We start from the raw sequence: 7,636 nt of genomic DNA on the forward strand, positions 1-7,636 counted from the left end.
ATAAGTCAGACATTTCACTCAACAAATTAAGAATCTGCAATTTTAATAAATGATTGCCAAATGTTCGGCTTTTCATCTTAACAAAATTCACATGCACTAAAGTCTAACTGGGTATTAGTATGTGAGGGAAAAGAAATTACTGAATAATGTTTAAATGAGAAGATTGCCAATTTACATAACTTTTCTAGAGATTGTGAATATCCAAAACAATGTCGTGGTGAAGATAATGAGAAATGTGTTCATATATTGAAAGATTGTGAAGAAACCGGCGAATACCCTTTTTAGTTTGTGGATCAATGTTTTCATTTTAGGTAGTTTTAGAATAGGTTCAACCAGTCCTAGGGTACACTCTAAAAAGAAAGAGAGTTCCGGGCACTCTCTTCGAGGGAGTATATGCTAGTCCCATATTTCACTCTCTTTTCAACAGCAGAATAAATCGCCCTGACAGAGTTTTATTACTCCACCGCAAGGGACTGCTAGTACTCTTCCGCAGAGTGCTCGTACTCTCCTCACAATGGTAATAGTACTCCCCCGGACAGAGTGCTTCTACTCCTCCAAACCGAGTACTTCTACTCCTCCAAGCCGTGTTTCTACTCCCACATAGTGCTTGTACTCCTTCAGAACAGAGTGCTAGTGCACTTACTAATAGTGTGAAAGCATGATGTAGATCCACGGTCACGTTAGAAGGCATTCGCAATACTTACATGTGGGGAATATTTGATTCCTTCATAAGCAGCTCCTGCACTTATGCTTGGTGAATTGGATGTAATCTGTAGTCGCCGAGTTACTCAAATGAAACATTTTCTCTCTTAAAACGTCAAAATCTTTATTGATCAGTCAGAAGACAAAGTGAATAATAATTTGAGTAGCATACTGTCACACACATAAAATCAGATTACAATGATGCCCACGAGCTTTACAACACATCTTGTAATAAAACATAAGTATATTCTCGAAAGTTTCATCAGTATTACAGTGTAGAAATATCCTTTATCTTCAATTGGCTGCCTCTTTGCAAAAATAAAGTATACAATGGAAAGTTAAAGAACAAACATGGCAAACTCAAAAAGTATCAGCACTATGATCGAGGAGAAGTATGCGCCGCATTACTGGCCAGCAAACGCATTCCTGGCACAAAACGCATGTAGTTATATGACAGAGGTTACCAGATGAGCCGCTAAGCATAGGGCTGGTAATGTAAATTGTGCAAGAAACTTTTTTGTGTGTCATATTCTAAGACAGCAGCTCACTTTATAACGTCCTGTACAGCGTATGAATGTTCCTAACAGAGAGTACAGTGCATTTAGAAATGTGTTGTGTATTCTCATGTGAGGCCTCAGGTCTAGCTAGCTTTGCTTATATTTCACAAAGTTATTCCTGTATGGGCTGCGCCCCATTGTTTCTAAGTGTGTCTTGTCGTGGTTCTGCAGCAATATCCCGCCCGGTCTCAAAGCAGTACAGAGGCATATCATACTTCCTATTCGGTTGGCGTCCTCACGAAAGTAGTTTCCTGGTGCTGCTGGGATTGATCCGTTACACTTTCTCACAATTAAGTAAAATTAAATTTACATTATTATCTAGTGTGTAGTAAATGAGTATAAAATTGCAAGAAGCATTGGCATTAAACTCTTGCGCATCAATTTCTTGTCATATATGGTAGCTTTTCATTTGGCATTACGGTAAGAATGCTATACTTCTGAGGAGCAGCCACCATAATTACATGATCAATAATTGTGACTAGTTGAAAATGCAATCTAACTAAAGTATAGCATGACTTGAGATGTGAACCAAAAATCAGATGTTATGAATATGATTCATCAAAGACTGCATGAGCCTAAGTACATGCAAGGAAGTGCAGGAAAAAGACAAAAAAGCAAATCATAAATAAGGAAGGGCACCATTCTGTTTTACATATCCCTTCCATGCAAGTGGATTTTGCATGCATCTATGCACACACTTGCACAATGAACCAACTACCTGAAGCCAAAGCTTTTTTCCTGCTGAAATGGTTGAAGTTCGCTAAGGTAAGAAAAATCATCGCACTTCACAGGATCTTATCTCCGTCTCAAAACAAGCATATTTGTGTCTGGGCAGACTAATACATCGCCTCACTGTGCACTCTATCTTGAAGTTTACTAAGTACAAAAACACATTGATTTTATTTTACCTTATAAAGATTGTCTGCAGAAGCCCACAAACTCGGGGCTTTTGCTTGAATAACACTATATGTTCCCATCCGCTAACTGATGAACAAGTGTTCCACTCAAATGCTCGAAGTTCTTTGCATTGACCACAACCCCGCCTCCACAAGCTTACTTAGTTGGCAAGCAGAATGAGTCACGCTAAAATATCAAATACCGGCCAGAAGCACTCATATGACACAGGAGAAACCACAATTTTACATGTGCCAAATTAATTTTCAATAGCAAGCGACTCTGTGGCTTCTAATTAAGACGTAAGGTGCGCACCACGCCGCACACAGTTAAACACCTTAATTGCTCCTTGCTTTCATTTCGCGAGCCGCGAGCGGTTCTAATTAACTGGTTTCATGAGCGTGCACGTTAACGCTAATGAATTCTTAAGCATGGGATACTCTGCCCCCAATAATTTCCCTTTCTGGAACCTAAGCGGGAGCCATATTTCTAAAATTAGGTGTGAAAATAGATAAGAGAGAAGACATGAAAATCTGTCTGCTTCATGTCAGCATTTAAAATACAGAATGACAGTGGTTTGTATTTGTACGCTGCATTTACGTGCTATTAAATTATGTAAGCACCTAAACAAGCATGAGCTATTGCTTTTTATAGTGAACACAGGCACCGCGCTCATTGCAAGTATGTGTTATGTCACTAAGCAAATATGCAATGTCATGGTACCACTATTTTTTTATCACATGGATATATCTGCTGAGAGGCAAGACAAAAAGCAGTCACTTCTCGTAAAACTAGTCAGCTGATTTTAAACACATTTTTAGCTTTTCGATGACACTTGCTCCTATGTGTTTGTCTCCAGAGAGCAAAGTTGATCTTGACTTTCCCATCAGAGTCATTAGATCAAAATACAATGTTAAGATGACTGTCCAGAGCACGTGGGAATATTAATCTTGGTGTGACATACTGTATTTTGAAAGCTTTGGTGACATTTAGTCATATGGAATACCCAATATATCGACATTCTAGTTTTCTCGTCCAAATTGCATAGCAATCTATTTTGATTCTTTGGAATGCGCTCCTCTCCACCACGTGGTGTCGCGTTTGGCTGGCTCTTTGACATCCTTGTGTCCTTGCAGCTGCCTTCTTGCGTTATATAAAGCGGGTGCCTGAAAAATATCGTGTGCAAAAGTCAACACGAGGAGATGGTGTAAAAGTACAGCAAGGCAGTCAAGAAATAAGGTTATGGCACTAAAAGAAAGTCTTAGATCATAGTCTTCCTATTGAAGTCAATGCGAAACATCTAACTGACTGCAATAGTCAACTGCTAAACTAATTTAAATTTTTAGATAAAAAAAAGGAAATACCCAACAGTTCATCCTCGTTCAGCACCATTGTTACAGTACTCCTACTAATAAATAGAATATTGGTCATTGTGAGATGTGATAAGTCTGTGATTAGTCTGGTGGGCCGCAAACACCACTTGTGACACATCCTAAGCACGTTCCCAATGTGCCCCCCGCACCCTCTTTGGTTGTGTTACTGCTCAAGCCACAACTTTATTTATTATTTATTTATTTACAAATACTGCAATCCCGTTACGGTATTTTTGCAGGATGGGGATACATCGTTATGACATGATTAGCAGGGCAAACAAAAGAAAAATTAGATGTACTAGTAAAAAGACAATACAGATATCAAATAAAAGATACGCTTCGAGTACAACTGAATCAATGCATCTAGTGCAAGTGCAAATGTAACAAAGCGAAAAATAAGAAAATTGCACAATATGGGGACATAAACAAATTCAGGGATGGCTGCAACACCACATCGTTGGACAGCTGATTCCAGTCAGTTACGACCCTAGGAAAAAATGAATATTTAAAGCAATTTTTACGGCTAGTGAAGGGGGTAATTGTTAGTGCATGCCGTTGCCCGGTAGCATAACCTGTTGAAAAGGAAATAATCTCAGAAATATCTACGCTGTAGTATCCCTTAATGGGCTGAAACAAAAATTTTATACTGAGAACACGATTCCCTTGGGTTAGAGTTGGCAGATTGGCTCTGCTTAGCAAGGCTGTCATCGACGTGCGTCCAAAGCTGTTTTATATATAACGAACCGCCCGCTTTTGAATACCTTCTACTTTATTAATATCTGTCTTTAGTGAAAGGATACCATATTATTGATCCGTAATCTAAAAGTGGCAGCGCAATTGCGTTAAGTGCAAGAAGGCGAACTTCAGGTGTTCTCAGTCTCAAGGCCCTCCTGAGAAAGGAAAGCTTTTGATTGGAGGAATTCCATGCAGTGTTGATATGTTTGTTCTATCGAAGATCTTTAGAAATCCAAATACCAAGATATTTGATGTGCTCAACCTCAGATAGCAAGACATTACACGCCGAGTACTGGAAGTGTTGATTTCTAAGTTTGCGCGAAATTTTCATAAATACAGTTTTGTCAAAATTTATAGCCATTTGCCAGTCACTACACCATTTTACAACTTCTTCAAAGGCTTCATTTAGTCGTAGTTGGGCACTGACGCTATCTATTTCAGAATAAATTACACAATCATCTGCATATAATCTAATTTTCACGGGAATGTCATTAACGATATCATTATTAAAAACTAGAAACAACAGTGGTCCGAGCACCGAACCCTGTGGAACACAAGACTTAACGGGAAGCCTCCGAGAGGCATGGGTTTTGAATGAAACATATTGATATCGGTTTGAAAGATATGCAGAAAGCCAAGTAGCAATTTTGGCATTAGCCAGAGTAACATCCAGTAACTCAACTTGAGGATCATATCTGCAAACATGATGCTCAGTAGGGATGAAAATGTGGTCCTCCAGTTCAATGGATATCACTGGATGTGCCTATAAGAATGGGCAGCAACGCTTGTTATGCTTACCCACATTTCAGTACCAACAAGAAACAGTTCACTGCGGCCTGCATCTAAGATTACTAAAAGGCAAGAACTTATTTTCATTTATGAAGTGCCCAATGGAGTTTATTTTCGACTGACTCGACTACTACTGCAGTTTGAAATCTAGCATTTTACATTCTTGAAGGCATGTAAACGTTGCAGTTAGACCGCAGTTATAAGTTTATTAGAACAACTTTTTGTTTTGTGTACGACAGAAGACTGGTAACATGGAACTAAGGCAACGTTTTATTTGGATACTTTATTTCTCCACCAAAATATTAAAGTGATAAACACATTTTCATCTGCCATGCAGTAGCAAAATTCATAGATTACGCTTCTAACCCCCAGAGGCAGCGTGATTTAACTGTTACCCGGCGTGGTTGCTTAGTGTCTATATATGGTGTTGGGCAGCTGAGCACGAGGTCGCGGGATCAAATCCCGGCCACGGCGGCCGCATTTCGATGGGGGCGAAATGCGAAAACATCCATGTACTTAGATTTAGGTGCACGTTAAAGAACCCCAGGTGGTCAAAATTCACGGAGTCGTCCACTACGGCGTGCCTCATAATCAAAAAGGGGTTTTGGCACGTAAAACCTCATAATTTAATTTTTAATTTAACTGTTCATATGACATAACTCTGAAGCGCGAACTCACATGAGCAAATGCACAGGCATGTCCAAAACAGTAGGCGTATGCAAAGCGCCCCTGCAATTCCACACAGTGGCTGTAATATTCGATGCCCAGGCACAACTCGCTGCTTGACAATCCACCGAGTTCATACAAATAAGCATGCTTTAAGATTCACACCGTGCTTGAAAACCGCAACACGAGACATAAAATCAGATATATAACCACACTATTTCAATACATGAGCAAGACAGTTCAGTCTCACTCAGCATAAAATATGAATTCCTCATGCGTCTTCAGTAAGTTCAACATAACGCGCCCAACTGACCTCTTGCAGCATGCAGGATACCTGCTTGCGGCAAAGTTTATTACTAGCATTGGCGCTGCAGGTAACTTCAGTGGTCGCACATTACACATGGGCGAAATACACAGTCAACCGCGCGGCTTTTTATAACGAAAGCATGCCGCCAGCAAAATGACGCCTTCTGTTATGTGACTCCTTATTCCAACAGCGTTTTGTGCACAGTAGACTGCCAAATTGAATAAATTCGAACACACAAGACCCACGCTAAGCACGCACCACATAGGCTCGGAACCATGGGCTGGTGAACAAACCATTTTATGCGTCCCCTCGCCTCAGGTCTTATTGAACATACCATGGTTCTGGCAGCGTTTGCGATTTTCAAAGCTTTCACGGATATCGGCAAGTCGTAAAATCACATGCAATTATCGCGACGACTGGCTTTTTCGATTGACGTCGAGAGACACAGCGCGCTTGTCTAGTCCGTTGTCAATCGCGTCGGCTAAGCGCCGCGACGGCTTCCTGGCGATAGCATGTCGTATAAGCAGATTGTGCGCATAAGTTAGAATTCCCTTACCGTGGAGGGTTTGTTATATCCAACTGATGACGAACGGCTGTCGTATTTTCGCGGCGACGCTAGATGGCTCATACACGGTATCTATTGGATGGCCTTCGTTCCTGCTCGCTGGACGGATCACCTGATATCAAACTGCTCTATTTTTTTAAAGAGAATCGTGTGCACATTGGCAACTACATGAAACACTGATGCGCAACGACATATGATCAACCAAGTAAGGCAAATAGAAATGAAAATTACGGTCATAATCTCCTGTGGGAATTATCTAAATGTTGCGTAAGCATTTGCAACTAATCACCTGCTGTTTCGTCGTCGTATGCTGCTGTGTTTGGCACAATTAGCGGTGCACGTTGTGTGACGAATGCGCGACACTCCAATATAAGGTGTTCAAGTGTCTCACAGAAGCCACAGTACGTGTGGACAGTCCGTTGTGTACGTCCTGCGGGTCCTGTGAGACTCTTGGAGACCTGATATTGGGGTGTCCCACATTCGTCAAGGAACGTGCACTGCTAATTAAGGAATATGGACTGATTGGACTCAAGTGTATGACCCTTGACGATTGCCTTTTTCCGAGAGGGAGTGCTGCTCAACGTGTCCACAGAGCATTGCTAACTTTCATGCAGAAAACTGATTTGGCCTCCCGTTTATAAACATTTCTTCCGTATTCTTGCTTTCTTTTGACCGTGTCTTAGTCACTTGTTTATTTCCTATTTTATTACCTATCTGCTTCTCCTCTTCTCTTTTAATTCCCTCCTCCCGAAAGAGTAGGCAGGCCAGCTGACAACTGCCCCTCTCGGTGGCAGTTGTCAGCTTGCTCCCTCCATGTTTCTTTTGTGCGCTTGTATGTTTCCATATAATAATAATAATAATAATAATAATAATAATAATAATAATAATAATAATAATAATAATAATAATAATAATAATAATAATAATAATAATAATAATAATAATAATATCTGCGAGAAATACCGCGAAAAAATCGTGAAATGTAGAAGCGCGCTTGCAATACTGAAATGTTAACTGAGAACAGCATGAGAGGACGAAGAAGAGTAGA

This window comes from Dermacentor variabilis, chromosome 2 (assembly GCF_050947875.1).
Source record: "Dermacentor variabilis isolate Ectoservices chromosome 2, ASM5094787v1, whole genome shotgun sequence".
Classification (NCBI taxonomy): Eukaryota; Metazoa; Arthropoda; class Arachnida; order Ixodida; family Ixodidae; genus Dermacentor; species Dermacentor variabilis.